Source organism: Delphinus delphis, chromosome 16, assembly GCF_949987515.2.
Source record: "Delphinus delphis chromosome 16, mDelDel1.2, whole genome shotgun sequence".
NCBI lineage: Eukaryota > Metazoa > Chordata > Mammalia > Artiodactyla > Delphinidae > Delphinus > Delphinus delphis.
In genome coordinates, this window is record NC_082698.1 from 73588106 (window position 1) to 73606891 (window position 18786).

General features: G+C 43.3%; 2 pseudogenes; both read left to right on the forward strand.

Annotated features, from left to right (window-relative positions):
* Positions 1 to 1997: 1997 nt before the first annotated feature.
* LOC132439217 (myelin protein zero-like protein 2 pseudogene) lies at positions 1998 to 2553 on the forward strand (annotated as a pseudogene).
* Positions 2554 to 12872: 10319 nt separating this feature from the next.
* Positions 12873 to 13917, forward strand: LOC132439468 (phosphatidylethanolamine-binding protein 1 pseudogene; annotated as a pseudogene).
* Positions 13918 to 18786: the final 4869 nt, after the last annotated feature.

Consider the following 18786-nt stretch of genomic DNA (forward strand, 5'->3'; position numbering starts at 1 on the left):
CTTTTTTTATTCTTTGAAGCCTGGTGTGTGTCTTCCACCTACAGCACATCTCCATATATTTTTTTAAGTCAGGAATTTTAATTTTTATTAGGAATACTTAATGTATATTTAGATTTCATAAAATTTAGAGTTGAAAAAGCAGATTCCTATATCCATGTTGTTCCAAACATACTTAAAAGTTTTTCCATAACTGAATTATGAGTTTTAAATTCACATTAAGGCAGGGATGTGGAGAAATTGGAACTCTGTGTGTTGCTGATAGGAATGTAAAATGTTGCAGCTGCTGTGGAAAAAATTTAAAAAGAATTACCATATGATCCAGCAGTTCTGTTTTCTGGATATGTAACTGAAAGAATTGAAGGCACAGTCTCAAGAGATAGTTGTACACCAATGTTCATAGCAGCATTATTTACAATAGTCAAAAGTTGGAAGCAACCCAAGTGTCCATTGCCAGATGAATGAATAAACAAAATGTGGTATATACAGACAAGGGAATATTACTCAGCCTTTTTACAAAGGGAGGAAATTCTGGAACATGAATTTGAGGACCTTATGCTACGTGAAATAAGCCAGTCACAAAAAGACAAGTATTGTGTGATTCCACTTACATGAAGTATCAAAAGTAGTCAGATTCATAGAGCCAGAAATTAGAATGGTGATGCTGCCAGACACTGGGGGGAGGCAGGAAATGGGAAGTTGTTAATAAGCAGAGAGTTTCAGGTTTTCAAGATAAAAATGAACTATGGAGATTGGTTGCACAATACCAAATGTACTTAACACTACTGAACTTAGAAATGTTTAAGATGGTAAATGTTATGTTGTGTACTTGACAAAGTAAAAAGTCAGGTCCTCAGTCATACTAGCCACATTTCCAGTGTTCAACAAGCCTATGTGGCTAAATGGCCCCGTTATCACACAGTGCAGCTTTAGATGAAGGGAAAAGAGAACCAGAAATCCTACTATCTTCAGCTACCACTCTGAAAGGGTTGCCCTGGGGCTCTGTCCCTGCTCTAAGCCACTGCCTTTCTTCACTCCACCTGGAGGGGTTAGAACCTGTTATTTAAGTCTTAGGTGTGGTACTCATACTAATCACTTCAGAAAAAAAGCTTCTGTTTCCTTGAGGCAGTTTCACTTGTATACAGAGGAAGTGTAGCCTTCTGAGGTGCTAGCCATCCACTGTAACTGTGGGTGTAGTATTTCTCAGAAGGAAGGCACCAGAGACTCCCTTAACTCCATTTGTCACCCCTGTGAACTTTTATCCCACAGTGGATTATTTCACACTGAATTTACTGTGATCCAACGTCTGAAATTTAAAAGCAGCTTTTATAAAGTCTCATTTATGAAGAGCACAGACATTCAAAATCTTAGGGTGAAGGAGTGACAGGAAGCATTATCAAGGTTTGCTTCTGACTTTCCCTCTAGGGCCTAAGTGTACTGTGGTTTTCAGTACAATTTAGGGTTGCTCACAGGTGCTTGATAATATATTTTAGACAAGGATTGACTGGAGCTGTATTGTTTTTGTAGTAATCTTTGTATTTGATTACTACGTGATTTAATCAAATTTTCTATTCTCAGAGTCTTTAGTTACATGTGACTCCTGAGAATCTTTATTCGTTTTTTTTTCCTTGGCTGCGCCACACAGCTTGTGGGATCTTAGTTCCCAGACCAGGGATCGAACCCAGGCCCTCGGCAGTGAAAGCATGGAGTCCTAACCACTGGACTGCCAGGGAACTCCCGAGAATTTTTATTCTTAAGCATAAAAATCCCTGGGCTTCCCTGGTGGCTCAGTGGTTGAGAGTCCGCCTGCCGATGCAGGGGACACGGGTTCGTGCCCCGGTCCGCGAAGATCCCACATGCCGCGGAGCGGCTGGGCCCGTGAGCCATGGCCGCTGAGCCTGCGCGTCCGGAGCCTGTGCTCCGCAACGGGAGAGGCCACAACAGTGAGAGGCCCGCGTACCAAACAAAAAAAAAAAAGAGAATAAAATTCCCTGAGCTTTATGGTACACTCTCTAAACGCAAGAACAGGACAATTTAATTCTCTTTATCTTCTGTGCACTTTCTCCAGCTTTGCCCCTATGGCTGATGCACTAACAGTGACCTGGAGGTGGGGGTGTCTGAGCAGTTTGTTTTCGACTACCATGTGGATCCCTTCAAACCCATGAGTGGGCGTTTCAAGGACCGGGTGGTCTGGGATGGGAACCCCGAGCCGGTATGATGTCTCCATCATCCTCTGTAAGCTGCAGTTTGATGACAGTGGGACATAAACCTGCAAGGTGAAGAACCCACGTGATGTTGATGTGCTGATAGGGGAGATCTGGCTCAGCATCGTGCACACTGTACGTGTCTCTGAGATCCACTTCCTTGCTCTGGCCATCGGCTCAGCTTGTGCACTGATGGTCAGAATAGTAATTGTGGTGGTCCTCTTCCAGGATTTCTGGAAAAAATGATGGGCTGAAAGAGCTCATAAAGTGGTGGAGATAAAATAAAAATAAAAAGAAAAGCTCAATCAAGAAAAATATTCTCCGTTTGGAAGACACAGACCAACATTCTTAGATGGAAGCTGAAGCGTTCCAAGAACCAGAACCCTAAAATAAGATGAAGTTAATGGAAGCTTTTCTTTGGCTTTTCCAGTTGTAACCTGTCTTCCAACCAGCTCTGCAGTATAAAAACACCTAGACAAGCAATGTTCTTCTGGTGCCAGCATAGGGCCGTCCTTGAGCAGATATCACCAGACTCGCACACAGCCCTGTTACTAAGGTTTTATTTAATTTCCAAGTTCAAATATTTTTCAAATGCTCATTAGCTGTTGTATGCTAAGAAGCTACATTTTTGCCCTTAAACACTCCTTGTGGATTATGACTTGTATACACATATATTGGCATCAAATGGGATAAAAGCCAACTTGCCTTTCATAATCCTTAGAGCAGCATTCTTGCTGCTAAAGTTAACATGTTTACTCTTTCCTTCTCACACTCTCAATTAAAAGGTGAGCTAGTTCTCCCCACACCAAAAAAAAAAGTGTATTGGGAAATTAAAACAATACAAAAAATGATATTTATTTTGTGTTCTATAGCTTATTAGAAAACTTAAGCATTAACGTGGGTTTTTTTTTAACATCTTTATTGTAGCTTTACAATGTTGTGTTAGTTTCTGCTGTATAACAAAGTGAATCAGCTATATGTATACATATATCCCCATATCCCATCCCTCTTACGTCTCCCTCCCACCCTCCCTATCCCACCCCTCTAGATGGTCACAAAGCACCGAGCTGATCTCCCTGTGCTATGCAGCTGCTTCCCACTAGCTATCTACTTTACATTTGGTAGTTGTATATATGTCCATGCCACTCTCTCACTTCATCCCAGCTTACCCTTCCCCCTCCCCATGTCCTCAAGTCCATTCTCTATGTCTGCGTTAAAGTGGGGTTTTTTTTAACTTTTTCTTTTTTTTTTTTTTTTTTGGGCACTCCGTGTGGCCTGCAGGATCTTAATTCCACGACCAGGAATCAAACCGTGCCCCCTGCAGTGGAAGCTCGGAGTCCTAACCACTGGACCGCCAAGGAATTCCCTAAAGTGTTTTATTTGTAAAAACTTTCCAAGAGTAGTCTGAAGAATGCTTGCTTCTTCTTTTCATTGTATAATTTACAAATAATAGAACGAGCATTTTTTCAATGCCTTGGTGAACTGTCATACGCCTTTATAAATTTGGATCAGCTTGCAACATTGTATCCTTTCCACTTTTTAAAAAATTTATTTATTTATTTATTATTTATTTTTGACTGTGTTGGGTCTTTCCTCATTTCTGTTGATCAGTTCCCCTTCAACAGGTTCCTCTGGCTGCAGATCTAGTCTCCTGAACAGCGGCAGTGTCAACATTCCCCCATTTAGCTAGTTCTTCTGTAACTCCATTTATACTCAATTCCAGTTTCACTCCCAGCATTATCACTTTTCATTTATTTGCTGCATTTTCATCTTTGTTGGTCAGTTCTCTCTCTTTTTTTTAAATTATACTATTCTCTTTATTTTTCTGTAGTTTTGAAATTTTCCATAATAAAACAAGTTTTTTTTAAATGAGTTTTGTTTTGATATTATTGTATTATAAAACATCAAAAAATATCCTTTTTTTAAATCAATTTATTTTATTTATTTAATTTTGGCTGTGTTGGGTCTTTGTTGCTGCACACAGGCTTTCTCTAGTTGCAGTGAGCAGGGGCTACTCTTCGTTGCGGTGCGCGGGCTTCTCATTGTGGTAGCTTCTCTTGTTGCAGAGCACAGGCTCTAGGCGCACAGGCTTCAGTAGTTGTGGCACGTGGGCTCAGTAGTTGTGGCTTACGGGCTGTAGAGCGCAGAGCTCAGTAGTTGTGGCACACGGACTTAGTTGCTCCGTGGCATGTGGGATCTTCCCAGACCAGGGCTCGAACCCATGTCCCTTACACTGGCAGGCAGATTCTTAACCACTGCACCACCAGGGAAGTCCTTTTCCTTTTTTAAAAATATTTATTTTGGTTGCGCTGCGTCTTAGTTGCAGCAGGCAGCCTCCTTAGTTGCGGCATATGGGCTCCTTAGAATTGTGGCATGCAAGCTCTTAGTTACAGCATGCATGTGAGATCTAGTTCCCTGACCGGGGATCGAACCTGGATCCCCTGCATTGGGAGTGCAGAGTCTTAACCACTGCACACCAGGGAAGTTCCCCCCCCAAAAATCTCCTTTTTCTTAATGAAGACTTCCAGGCAGAAGAATATAATCTTCTGATAGACCATTAACTGGTACATTAAGTTAAATCTTACACAGTAACTTAGAAACTGATAAAAATAATTTTTAAAATATTGTGTAAATTACTGAATATTTCTATATCAATAAAAGACCACTAAAAATTGGGATTTTAAGCCAAAAGCAAATCAAAGGACCATGGATTGTCAGTGAAATTTGTTGTAGCCAATATGCTTGTTCCCTAACTTTATGTACAGGCATACCTCATTTTACTGCACTTCACTTTATTGTGCTTAGTAGATATAGAGGGTTTTTTTTTACAACTTGAAGGTTTATGGAAACTCTGCATTGACCAAGTCTATTGGCACCATTTTTCTGACAGCATGTGCTCATTTTGTGTCTCTATGTCACATTTTGGTAATTCTCACAATATTTCAAACCTTCCACCAGCAAAAAGATTATGACTCGCTGAAGGCTCAGACGACGGTTAACATTCTTTTACAATAAAGTGTTTTTTAATTAAGGTATGTACATTGTTTTTTAGACATAATGCCATTGTACACCGAACATACTACAGTATAGTGTAAACATAACTTTTTTTTTTTTTGCGGTACACGGGCCTCTCACTGCTGTGGCCTCTCCCTTTGCAGAGCACGGGCTCCGGACGTGCAGGCTCAGTGGCCATGGCTCACGGGCCCAGCCACTCCACAGCATGTGGGATCTTCCCAGACCGGGGCACGAACCCGTGTCCCCCGAATCGGCAGGCAGACTATCAACCACTGTGCCACCAGGGAAGCCCCAAACATAACTTTTATATGCACTGGGAAATCAAAATTTATGTAACTTGTTTTATTGCAATATTCGTATTCTTACGGTGGTCTAGAACCAAACCCAAAATATATCTAAGGTATGCCTATGGGGTTTCTACTTCTCCAGAAGAATTTATCCATGCACAGTAGGTGATGTTTGCAATCACACAAATGCTGGGTAATTAAGATTTAAGCAATTATCCAAAACTACTCTGGCTTATGAGTCAAGTAATTGTTGTTGGGCTGCTATTGCCTTATTGGGAGAATCAGCAAGTTTTCCCAATTCCAGAGAGACTTCTTTTTTTCTTTCTTCCTTTTTTTTTTTTTTTTGGCTACGCTGTGCAGCATGTGGGGTCTTAGTTCCCTTAACCACTGAACTGCCAGGGAAGTTCCTCCAGAGAGATTTCTATTCATTTGTTCACTGGCATGAATAAGTGCCCTTCCAATGAAAGCAAATCTAGAGTCATGTATACCTCCTGGGAATTCCCATTTAAGGTGGCAATGAAGGTTTAATGGAGAAGATGAATGACAGGACCAATGGGAGACTTCAGATTTATTATGAATGTCCAAGGGGACAGTTCAAAATACTAGTAACTAGCATTGGCCTCCAATCTGCCAACTGTCTAAACATTCATAAGCCCATCAGGAGGCCCATTTGTTACAAAGATAAGATCAGGTGGTGCATGTAAGACTACTGCTAGGGTTTGATTATTAATAGTGCCATTAATTGGGATTATTCTATTAGCCCTTTCAGTGGGTCAGTGGTGTTTGGTGAACAGTTAGGGAGAAACCATCATGTTCTGTGGACTTTGTTCTCAAAGGCCATACAGAAGGGAGTTGTTTTGCCACGGCAAGCAGACCTAACCTAGTGTTGAGAACTGTACAGGTGGAATAGGTATGGTTAGCTGCATTGAGAGCTATGACATGGAAGAGGTCAAAGCAAAGTACAGGAATCTGGTTGTAGAAGTTCTGACTTGATGAAAAATATCCAAAGGGGTGTGGCTATAGTTAGCTGTCACAGTGGAGATGAAGACTAAAGGGTCATGGCTGTCATGGACAGATTGGGTTTTCTGATGACAGATCCAACATTCAGAAGGGTCCAAATTCCTTTGGACAATAACCCTTTGAGGGCAGCATTTTTTTTTTTTTTTTTTTTGGCCATGCTGTGCAGCATTCAGGATCTTAGTTCCCCGACCAGGAATCGAACCCGAGCCCCCTGCATTGGAAGCGCAGAGCCTTAACCACTGAACCACCAGGGAAGTCCCAAAAGGGCAGCTTTTTTTTTTGCGGAAATATTAACAAGGTGATTTCCTTTAGCTTCTAAAGAGTCAAGCGTAGCATGCCTCAGAACCTTAATAATAGACAAAGCAGCAGGTAATAATATGGTTTCTAATAATTCCTGAACATAAAGGCTGTTTTTAATTTGATCTCTGCTGAAAGTAAGGAAGCCATGCTGTTTCTATAACGTTGCCAAATTGTGAGCCACGCCAAAGGCATAGCTACTGTCAGTGTACATGTTGGCAGTTTTGCCCTTGACTAAGATACAGGCCCATGTGAGTGCACATAGTTTGGCTTATTGGGCCAAAGTAGTCAAAGGCAAAGGTGCCACTTCAGTTACTTAAAGAAGAGTTGACATTGCATATCCAGCACGATAGTTACCATGTTCATCTTTTAAATAAGAACCATCAGTAAACCATGAGAGGTCAACATTATCTAAGGGCATTTCCTATAAGCAGTCACGGGGTGGGAGTAGGGTGTGTGTGTGTCATCTGTAAAAGAGGGGAGAAGAGTAGCAGGGTTAAAGTTATTAAAGTAGGAAAAGTGATTTAAGGGGCAGTTAACAGGAGAATTTCATAGGAAGTGAGATGGCTTACTGGAAAATGTTGATTATGATGAGGGTTAAGAGATTCAACAGCATGTGGCACAAAGATAGTTAAAGAGGATCCCATGACTATTTCTTCAGTCTTTACAAAGAGGGCAGTAGCAGGTACAGCTCTGAGGTGGGGGTTAGGAGGTATCCCCAGGTTCCAGGTTCTAGTTGTTGGCTGTAATACCCTATGCGTCAGTGGTGATCCCATACTTTTGGGTGAGTACCCCAAGGGCATTCCCTTCTTTCTTCATACACAAAAAGGAAGAGAAGAAGTTGATAATTGGGGTGTCCAAGGACAGGGGAAGGTATTAAATTTTCCTTTAAGATTTGGAAAGTCCTGTCACCTGAATCTTCCCAGGTGATAAGAGTCAGGTTTAGTAGTTTTTAACAAGGGATATAAAGGTTGGGCTGTAAGGGAAATTTGGGGGAATCCAGCTGAGAAAACAGCCTGCCAATCCAAGAAAGCATTGCAGTTTGCATTTGATTTGGGGCTTTGGGAAGTTCAAGATTCCATGAAGTCTGTCTGGATCTAGATGCAGTCCTTGTTCTGAGAATAGATGTCCTAAATATCAAACTTGAATTTGAACAAATTGTAATTTTTTCCTTAGAGACTTTACGCCCCTTTTTGGCTAGGAGTTTCAGCAAACGGGTGTTTTCTTCTTGTGAGGAGGCTTAAGATGAGGAGCAGAGAACTAAGTCATCCACACATTCTATTAAAGTGGAGCCTCCACAGAACTTGATATCATCTAGATCAAGCATCTAGATATCATCTTTTTCTTGTTTGTTTTTTTGTTTGGCTGTGTTGGGTCTTCATTGCTGTGTGTGGGTTTTCTCTAGTTGCGATGAGTGGGGGCTACTCTTCGTTGCGGTAGGCAGGCTTCTCCTTGCAGTGGCTTCTCTTGCTGTGGAACACGGGCTCTAGATGTGGGGGCTTCAGCAGTTGTGGCTCGCGGGCTCTAGAGCACAGGCTCAGTAGTGGTGGCGCATGGGCTTAGTTGCTCCACAGCATGTGGGATCTTCCCGGACCAGGGCTCGAACCCATGTCCCCTGCATTGGCAGGCGGATTCTTAACCACTGTGCCACCAGGGAAGTCCCAGATCAGCCTTTAAATTTTGTGAGGGGACTTCCCTGGTGGTCCAGTGATTAGGACTCTGTGCTTCCCCTGCAGGGGGTATGGATTCCAACCCTGGTGGGGGAGCTAAGATCCCGCAAGCTGCCTGGTGTGGCAAAAAATAAATAAATAAATGAAGTTTGTGAGAAATAAGAAGGGCTTTCAGTGAAACCCTGGGGCATTCCTGTAAAGGTATATTGCTGGCCTTCCCAAGTAAAGACAGAAAGATACTATATTGACTTATCTACTGGGATACTTTAAAAAAGCACTACAGAAATTAAATCACACCAAAAATTTTGCTCTCAGTAGGGATGGAGGCTAGTGAAGCGTAGGGATTGGGGCAACAGGGTGTTGAGGGATGACAACACTGTTTATGGCTCGCAGGTCCTAGACAAGCCTCCGTCCACAACTATTTGGTTTCTTCACAGGTAAAATGCAAGTGTTGCACTGACTGGTGCAGGGGGTAATGAGGCCCTGGGCCTTATGTTATTGGTTTAATGCCTTGAAGGGCCTCTTTATTTTGGGGTATTGATTAATCCTGTGGAGAAGTTTTGAGGGACCTATTTGGATCTTAATAGGAGGTGCATGTGGGTACTGCAAATATCAGTTGAGGATTTTGCCCATAAGGCGAGTGGTAGCTGACCGAATAGGGACCAATTATTAGTGTTCTTGGAATTAGCTCCAGGTCAGAGATGGAGAAAAGAAAAAGCAGCTGAAGGGCCATTTGATTCACCTAATTGGCTATTTTGGTTGCTGCTCTCAAATTCTAGAATTGTTTCTCCCTTTTGGGAGAAAGAAATTCCAGCATGTTATTTTTCTAAGATATCTTGGGTCAATAAGTAAATAGAGGTGGAGGAACAAAGGCAAAAACAGTGAGTACCTCTTAGAGGGCCTAAGCAAAAGGGGATAGTTTTAGAGATAAAAACCTATTGAGGTTTATTAGAGACCCCCACTATTTGAAGCATTTTAGTACTCTGAGGCAGGGGCTTTTTAATGGTAGTGGGGCTGAGCACCAAGAGTGTAGCTCTGGTGCAAAAAGGACAGAAAGAAATTTGCCCCCAATCTATAGAGTAGTTTCTTCAAGTCAATTAAGAGAAAGAAGTGGGGAAATTCCCTGTAGTTCCTCAGCGTCCTTGGGGTTGAGGACATTGGTAAGGCTGGTTAGAGGATTGAAGGCGCTTGGAGTACTGAAACTTGTAGCAGTAATTTTTCCAGTGTCCTAGCTTTTAGAAATTATCATGGACACCAGAAGGATTTTGTTTTTGTTTAGAGACCTCCAATTCTGGAATTGAAGATTAAGGATTTTAGTAGTCTTCCTTTAAGTTGAATCATCTAGGGTTTGGGTGAGTTGGGTTTCTAAACTAACTAAATCTATAGTGGACATAATTTCCCATTATATCCTGGTCCTTTTAACTAGAAGAGAAAGATCTCAGTTCAGCCTGTTAATCAACATAGATTTAAAGGCAACTCAAGTAGATTCAGCACCCAAAGGAAGACCAGAATTTTCTTTAAAGACGATTTGGAGCTGGCTGTATAATAATCATGCATGAGCTCATTGGGCTTGTGGATACAAGCTTGAATCTTATTCTGATCAACTGGTTTTGGGCAAGTCCTAAGAATTGCCAAATGGTGTCACTCGGTGATTCCATGAGCCTGATAATAAGGCGACAGGGGTTTCTTTGTCCCCAGGTTGTAATTCTAAAGATTTCTCAGGATCATCTCAATTGGCAGTTTTCATTCAGTGTGGGCCTGGCCTTTACTGACAAGGATATGAATTAGTTGATATAACTCAGAGAAGCCCAGTTGATACGTTTGAATGACTATATTAAATTCCTCAGCAAATCTCTGGGGATCCTCAGTTACTTCGGGAAAATCTTTGACTATGGCTCATAGTTCAGCTTTAGTACAGTGAACATAAGAAATTAGAGACTTAGCATTTTTTTAATTAAAGCATTTTTTAAATTCATTTTTATTGGAGTATTGTTGCTTTACAATGTTGTGTTAGTCAAGGCTTAGCATTTCGATCCTCAGAGGGTTTGATTTAAGAGGTGCAGATTTTAATAGGTTCAGGAGAGGAGGAGACATGGAAAGGTTCAGAGAAAAAGGAAAGTTCAGTAAGGGGATTAGAATAAGGAAGTGGAGTGTATAGAGGAGTCGGGGACAGTACAGAAGGGAAAGAGGAAGCTGGCTCCAGAGACAAAGAGGATGGGGGAAGGGGGAAAAGAGGCCTCAGAGGATTTTTATGGTCCTCTTTCAATTGTTTTTTCACCTTGGTTAATTTAGAAATGGTATTTTGTAAAGTGGCAATTTTAGAATCTTGGATACATTTGAAGCCTCCAGGTACCAATGAAAATATGCATCCCATTCAATCGGTTTAATTTTAGAGCCACAGTCTTCTAATTTCATTCTGAGAAAAACAAGTTTGGGGAGGTCAGAAGTTTCTCTTAATGGCCATTGGAGTGCTAAATTATCTGTGGTTAAGTTGATCCATTTAGTTAAGAATGTGCATGAGGAGGGACCATAGTTTTGTTTTTTAATTAAATTATTTTATTTATTTATTTTTGGCTGTGTTGGGTCTTGGTTGCTGCATGGGAGCTTTCCTCTAGTTGTAGAGAGTGGAGGTTACTCTTCGTTGTGGTGCGCGGTCTTCTCATTGCGGTGCCTTCTCGCGGAGTACAGGCTCTAGGTGCGCGGGCTTCAGTAGTTGTGGCTCATGGGCTCGGTGGTTGTGGCTCATGGGCTCTAGAGTGCAGGCTCAGCTGTTGTGGCGCACGGCTTAGTAGCTCCGCGGCATGTGGGATCTTCCCGGACCAGGGCTCGAACCCGTGTCCCCTGCATTGGCAGACGGATTCTTAACCACTGCACCACCAGGGAAGTCCCCCTGGTTTCTTTTGTGTGTGTGTGGTACGCGGGCTTCTCACTGCTGTGGCCTCTCCCGTTGCGGAACACAGGCTCTGGACGCGCAGGCTCAGCGGCCATGGCTCATGCGCCTAGCCGCTCCGCGGCATGTGGGATCTTCCCGGACCGGGGCACGAACTCGTGTCCCCTGCATCGGCAGGCGGCCTCTCAACCACTGCACCACCAGGGAAGTCCACCCCTGGTTTCTTTATAGCGCCCGATGTGGCCTGCCTCTTGGGATACCCTGACAAGAGCAAGAGTTTAGGTAGTTTTAATGATTCCTCATATGAGGCTGTCTGTGATGCAGGAAAAGTTTTGGTTTCTCTTTCACTATACAGAAGAGGAATAAGTCCTATCCTTTCCTTCTCTCTCTCTCTCTCTTTTCTTCCTCTGTCTCTCTCATTACCACCCACACATCAAACCACTTTAGTCAACTGACTGTTAACTTACAAACCCCAATCCCCCTTTTTCATCTGTTGTAGGTCAGAAACTTTCAAAGTCAACATTATTGAGCACTCCTATTATGAGGATAAAGATCTCAAATTTGTTCCATTTTCCACGATAAAACTTGGGGTTTATCTTTTCATAAATAAAGTGGTCAAAATGAAAATGTTAGGACACATTGCTGCTTAAGAAATCCCAAGTGATAGAAAAGCAAACTTCCGACAAAAACATAGGTAATGAAAATCGTTAGCATTTAGTGAGCTCTCAGAAGGAGGATTGCAACCCACATGGCCTGGGCCCACACTTCTGTCCTTTCCTAACATCTTTCCCACATGGAGTGAGGCTCAAGAATCACTGGCCAATGGACTTCCCTGGTGGCGCAGTGGTTAAGAATCCACCTGTCAATGCAGGGGACACAGGTTTGAGCCCTGGTCTGGGAAGATCCTGCATGCCGCGGAGCAACTAAGCCCGTGCGCCACAACAGCTGAGCCTGTGCTCTAGAGCCCATGAGCCACAACTACTGAGCCCAGGTGCCACAACTACTGAAGCCCGCGCACACCTAGAGCCCATGCTCCGCAATAAAGAGAAGCCACTGCAATGAGAGTTCTGCGTACTGCCACAAAGAGTAGCCCCCACTAGCCGCAACTAGAGAAAGCCCACACGCAGCAACGAAGACCCAACGCAAGATCAGCTCGGTGCTTTGTGACCACCTAGAGGGGTGGGATGGGGGGGGAGACGCAAGAGGGAGGAGATATGGAGATATATGTATACGTATAGCTGATTCACTTTGTTATACAGTGGAAACTAGCACACCATTGTAAAGCAATTATACTCCAATAAAGATGTTAAAAAAAAAGATAATCTGAAATATCAAGACTAAAAAAGAAAAAGTTTGTACCAGCATTCACTTGTACTAAATACCATTGTGCTTAATATTGAATAAATATTTTCTGTTATGAATTTTAAAAATAAGACCCAGAGTTGCCTCTGTACCGCTTGCAGACTGCTGGGAGTCTGGGCTGCTACCCTGCGTGAGTCCTCCTGCAGCTTTCCCTGCTGTCCGATCCTCTCAGCTTCGCGATGCCGGTGGACCTCAGCAAGTGGTCCGGGCCTTTGAGCCTGCAGGAAGTGGACGAGAGGCCGCAGCACCCGCGGCAGGTCAAATACGGCGGGGCGGAGGTTGACGAGCTGGGCAAAGTGCTGACACCCACCCAGGTTAAGAACCGGTCCACCAGCATTGCATGGGATGGCCTTGATCCAGGTAAACTGTATACCTTGGTCTTGACAGACCCGGATGCTCCCAGCAGGAAGGACCCCAAATACAGGGAATGGCATCATTTCCTGGTGGTCAACATGAAGGGCAACGACATCAGCAGTGGCACGGTCCTCTCCGATTATGTGGGCTCTGGGCCTCCCAAGGGCACAGGCCTTCACCGCTACACCTGGCTGGTTTATGAGCAGGACAGGCCACTGAAGTGTGATGAGCCCATTCTCAGCAACAGATCTGGAGACCACCGTGGCAAATTCAAGGTGGCAAATTTCCGCAAAAAGTACGAGCTCGTGGCTCCGGTGGCTGGCACGTGTTACCAAGCCGAATGGGATGACTATGTGCCCAAACTGTACGAGCAGCTTTCTGGGAAGTAGAGGAAAGCCAGGAGATGGACACGGTCCCAGAGTTCCCAAGCAGTGTTTCAGTTTAGTGATGCATGCAGATTTCTCCTCTTCCCCCTGCCTGACCCCTGAGCGGTCAGATTTAGGTTTAGGGTGACTTTTCCTTCTGCCTGTCCTCTGTAATTCTAGGGGGTTTACGTTTTGATCAAATTTGAACTCCGTTTTGGTGGGGGATATTTTGGTACTAGGATGGGGTCATCAAAATGTTAATATAAGAATAACAACCCAGACGTTAAAGAAGAAAAAAATTCTGGTAAAAAGACCAGGTCTGCAGTATTAGAGCAGGGCATCAAAGAATCTTTAAGGGAGGTAGAAAAAAAGAAAGGGTTGATTGCCTCTGCCTTTGTGAGCCCGAGCCCAGGATTGTCTGTGACGGCATCTTCTGGCATGTGTTTTCACAGCCCTGTCTCTCACGAAGACAACAAGGGGCCGGCACGTCCACTAGCCCACCATGTGATACATCTCAGGCTGGTTAGTGGGTGTCAGTGTGTTGCTCTGGCTCCTTTAAAGAGCAATACTGAAAAAAGCAATAGGGAGAGAGTTGCTGTTAAAGCTTGGCCATCTAGATGAGCTGCAGGGCTGAGTGAGAGGCCATCAGAAATCTGGAAGTCTGTGCCTGTTAAATTGATCACTCTTCAGTGTAAGAAAAGCCGGTCTGGAGTTGCTGAATGTTGTGTTAATTCTGCTATTTGCTTGTAGTTGAATAAAAACATTGCATAGTTAAAAAAAAAAAAAAGACCCAATGCAGCCAAAAATAAATAAATAAATTTATTAAAAAAAAAAAAAGAATCACTTGCCATCCCTGGCCTCCTTGCCCATTGGCCCTTGGGGAGCACAAACTCTGCTGTGAAGAACCAGAGTTAGGAGGGGCTGCTCCCCAGAAGGTGCTAGTATTCAGGGGCACTGGAGGACAGATGCGTGGAATTTAGTGACAGACTCCCTCCCACCTACACAGCCATGATGGTTTTGAACTAGAAGGCACAGTGGGAAGGAGCTGTTTTAACCATATTACCTCGGATGAGGCATGGCTCCGTCAGATGCAGATCAAGAGAAAAAAACGGAAAGAGTTTTACAGTGTTTTGTACTCACAGCTCTCAGGGGAGGACACAGTATGCCACCCATGACCGCTCAAGGGAAGTACCAGGTCAGTCTCACAGCAGAACAAGGGGGAACTATGGGCAAGCATCTTTACTGTGGTTTTGCTGGAAGGAAAGATAGCAAACAGATGTAGGACTGGCTAATTTGAATAATTTCAGAAGGTTCTGGGGCACAGGGGCTGTCCCTGGTTGTCTGATATTTAGTCCTGGGGCAATTAGGGTGAGCATACGATGGCCCCAGAATGTGAGAGCCCAATAAGGGTGGTGTTCGGTGGTATGGACTTAATGGGCTGTTCAAGAAGAGGAACTGACCAGCTTCTAGCTAGGGCCTCAAAACTGGATCAAGATAGCACACACCTACCCATACAAACTATACTACAGGAAGCAAGAGTCTTTAAAAAAATATGTAAATGGACTACACATTTTGTTACTTTTCTGCTCTCAAGACTTCATTACTCCACACTGTATGTACATATTATCTTCAAAATTTTTCTCAAATTTTGAAATATTTCATCATTCAAAAATTGTATTATAGGACTTCCCTGGTGGCGCAGTGGTCAAGAATCTGCCTGCCAATGCAGGAGACACCACTTCGATCCCTGGTCTGGGAAGATCCCACATGTTGCATAGCAACTAAGCTCGCGTGCCACAACTACTGAGCCTGCATGCTGCAACTACTGAAGTCCACATGCCTAGAGCCAACAAGAGAAGCCACCACAATGAGAAGCCCACGCACCGCAACGAAGAGTAGCCCCTGCTCGCTGCAACTAGAGAAAGCCTGCGTGCAGCAAGACCCAACACAGCCAAAAATTTAAAAAAAAAATTGTATTATACTAATTGCTTTTTTTTTGGCTGCACCACGGGGCATGTGGGATCTTAGTTTCCCCCACCAGGAATTGAACTTGTGCCCCCCTGCAGTGGAAGTGCAGAGTCTTAACCACTGGACCACCAGGGAATTCAAATCACTGCTTTTTAAAGAGTTGAAGAGTTGAAAAGCACCTCAGACACTGGTTTATCTGTAATTTTTGGTCCAAAAACAATGAAAGGAAGTAGTCAATATATCAAATGGCATTATCTCTTAGATTTTTACAATATCTGTAATTTTCTGTATGTTTTAAATATTCCATGATTTCTATAAAATGGAGGTTAATGAGAAAGAGAAAAGCTGCAAGCTGACCTGCACCCAGCACATCTTTTTTTTTCTAGTTTTATTGAGATATAATTGACACATAATAGCACATCTTGATGTAAATGAAGTTTTCTGCCTCTCCTGAGGCCCCCGCAGAAGTGAAGGAGCCTAACTGTACATATTTCTGGTGGGGAAAGCCCATTATCAAGCTAAAGGGGGACAACTCAGCATGGTGACAGAGCTAGACATAGCTTAAGTCAGGCCTTGTTGCTGGCCAGGCCTGCTGTGGAAATGGTCAAAGTAAGGGCAGCCACACAACACTGCCCAGTACCACCCAGTCCCCCTGCAGTCTTTGGTGAGGCAAAGAAACCAATTCAAGCAAGTAACCATCAAACTCATTAGGTGCCATAACCCCTCTTTTACTGTTTAACACGAAGTGCTGTTTGAAAGAACTGAAAAGTATCTGAAAAGAACTGCAAATAACCCAGGGGTCCAGACTTCTGTGGTGGTGACTTTTTTTTTTTAACATCTTTATTGGAGTATAATTGCTTTACAATGTTGTGTTAGTTTCTGCTGTATAACAAAGTGAATCAGCTATATGCATACCTATATCCCCATATCCCCTCCCTCTTGCATCTCCCTCCCACCCTCCCTATCCCACTCCTGTAGGTGGTCACAAAGCACCGAGCTGATCTCCCTGTGCTATACAGCTGCTTCCAACTACCTATCTACTTTACATTTGGTAGTGTATATATGTCTCTCTCACTTCATCCCAGCTTACCCTTCCCCCTCTCCATGTCCTCAAGTCCATTCTCCACATCTGTGTCTTTATTACTGTCCTGCCCCTAGGTTCATGAGAACAATTTTTTTTTTTTAGAGTCCATATATATGTGTTAGCATACAGTATTTGTTTTTCTCTTTCTGACTTACTTCACTCTGTATGACAGACTCTAGGTCCATCCACCTCACCACAAATAACTCAATCTCATTTCTTTTTATGGCTGAGTAATATTCCATGGTATATATGTGCCACATCTTCTTTGTCCATTCCTCTGTTGATAGTCACTTAGATTGCTTGCATGTCCTGGCTATTGCGACTTATTTCTTTTTCTTTTCTTTTTTTTTTTAACATCTTTATTGGAGTATAATTGCTTTACAATGGTGTGTTAGTTTCTGCTTTATAACAAAGTGAATCAGTTATACATATACATATGTTCCCATATCTCTTCCCTCTTGCATCTCCCTCCCTCCCACCCTCCCTATCCCACCCCTCTAGGTGGTCACAAAGCACCGAGCTGATCTCCCTGTGCTATGCGGCTGCTTCCCACTAGCTATCTATTTTACTTTTGTTAGTGTATATATGTCCATGCCACTCTCTCACTTTGTCACAGCTTACCCTTCCCCATCCCCATATCCTCAAGTCCATTCTCTAGTAGGTCTGTGTCTTTATTCCCATCTTGCCCCTAGGTTCTTCATGACCTTTTTTTTTTTTTCTTTGATTCCATATATATGTGTTAGCATACGGTATTTTTCTCTTTCTGACTTACTTCACTCTGTATGACAGACTCTAGGTCCATCCACCTCACTACAAATAACTCAATCTCGTTTCTTTTTATGGCTAATATTCCACTGTCTATATGTGCCACATCTTCTTTATCAATTCATCTGTTGATGGACACTTAGGTTGCTTCCATGTCCTGGCTATTGTGACTTATTTCTTGAATAAGCATTGGTGCTGCTTCAAAGGTACATTTTTCTGTATTGGTCAAGAAAACTGATCACACAAGGCTGTGACCGCTGAGCCTGCTGGCATCTCACCTAGGTTATCTTATCCTTCATCCTTGGCTACTACAGCACCAAAGGAGAATCATTACATTTGGACTGGACCTATACTGTGGCTGGGCAGTTCAATTGTTTTCTCACTTCATTCTTTCCTTCTTTCAGATGGGAAAGGGAGGCAGAGAAGGGGCTTGGGAGCCAGCCTGAAAGACCTATCTCTCACTGCACTTAAGAGTGCAGCATTTTAACGAGTGCAAGACCCTGGAAATAGAGTGCCTTCGCCCAATGGTCAGACCTGCTATCCACAAGCTGAGTGACCTTAGGAAAGTTACCTTAACAACTCTATACCTCTGTATCCTTCTACTAAGTGGTGATGATAATAGTAACATCTACTGGTGGGTTGCTATGATGCTTAAATGAGATTAAGTACTCCTAATAGTGCAAAGCACAGTGAAGGTGCAATACATATTCACTATTGTTACTGCCACTGCTGTTTGACAGATAACGGGATTTTGAGTAAGAGCCTCCTCTGAGCCTTGGTGATCCTTCCTATCCAGGCGCACTCCTGGGAAAGAAGGGGAGGCGGGTATCAAAGCTTAAAGGGAAAATTGTTCTTTCAAGGGATACCAGTTGTAAAATTCTAGACAATACAAACCTCTGTACCATTTGTTGTGGACGAGTGGTTTCCAGAGATGAGCTTATTTTTTAAAACTTAAAAAAATACTTATTAAAAGGTATTAAATCTGTGATAATAATCTGTTTATATTAACAACAGGAAATAAGCAGGCAGGTCAATCTGTAAGAGGATACATCTTGGGGTGATTTTCATTTGTGCTGAATTCAATTGTTTTTACTTCACTTTATTTTTAAAATATTTATTTATTTATTTGGCTGCGTCAGGTCTTAGTTGAGGCACGCGGGATCTTCGTTCCTGCATACGGGATTTTTTTTTTTTTTTTTTTTTTTTTGTGGTACGTGGGCCTCCCACTGTTGTGGCCTCTCCCGTTGTGGAGCACAGGCTCCGGATGCACAGGCTCAGCAGCCATGGCTCACAGGCCCAGCCGCTACGCAGCATGTGGGATCTTCCCGGACCGGGGCACCAACCCGTGTCCCCTGCATCGGCAGGCGGACTCTCAACCACTGCGCCACCAGGGAAGCCCCCTTAGGGATTTTTTGTTGTTGTTGTTGCAGCATGTGGGATCTAGTTCCCTGACCAGGAATTGAACCCGGGCCTCCTGCATTGGGAGGGCAGAGTCTTAGTCATTGGAC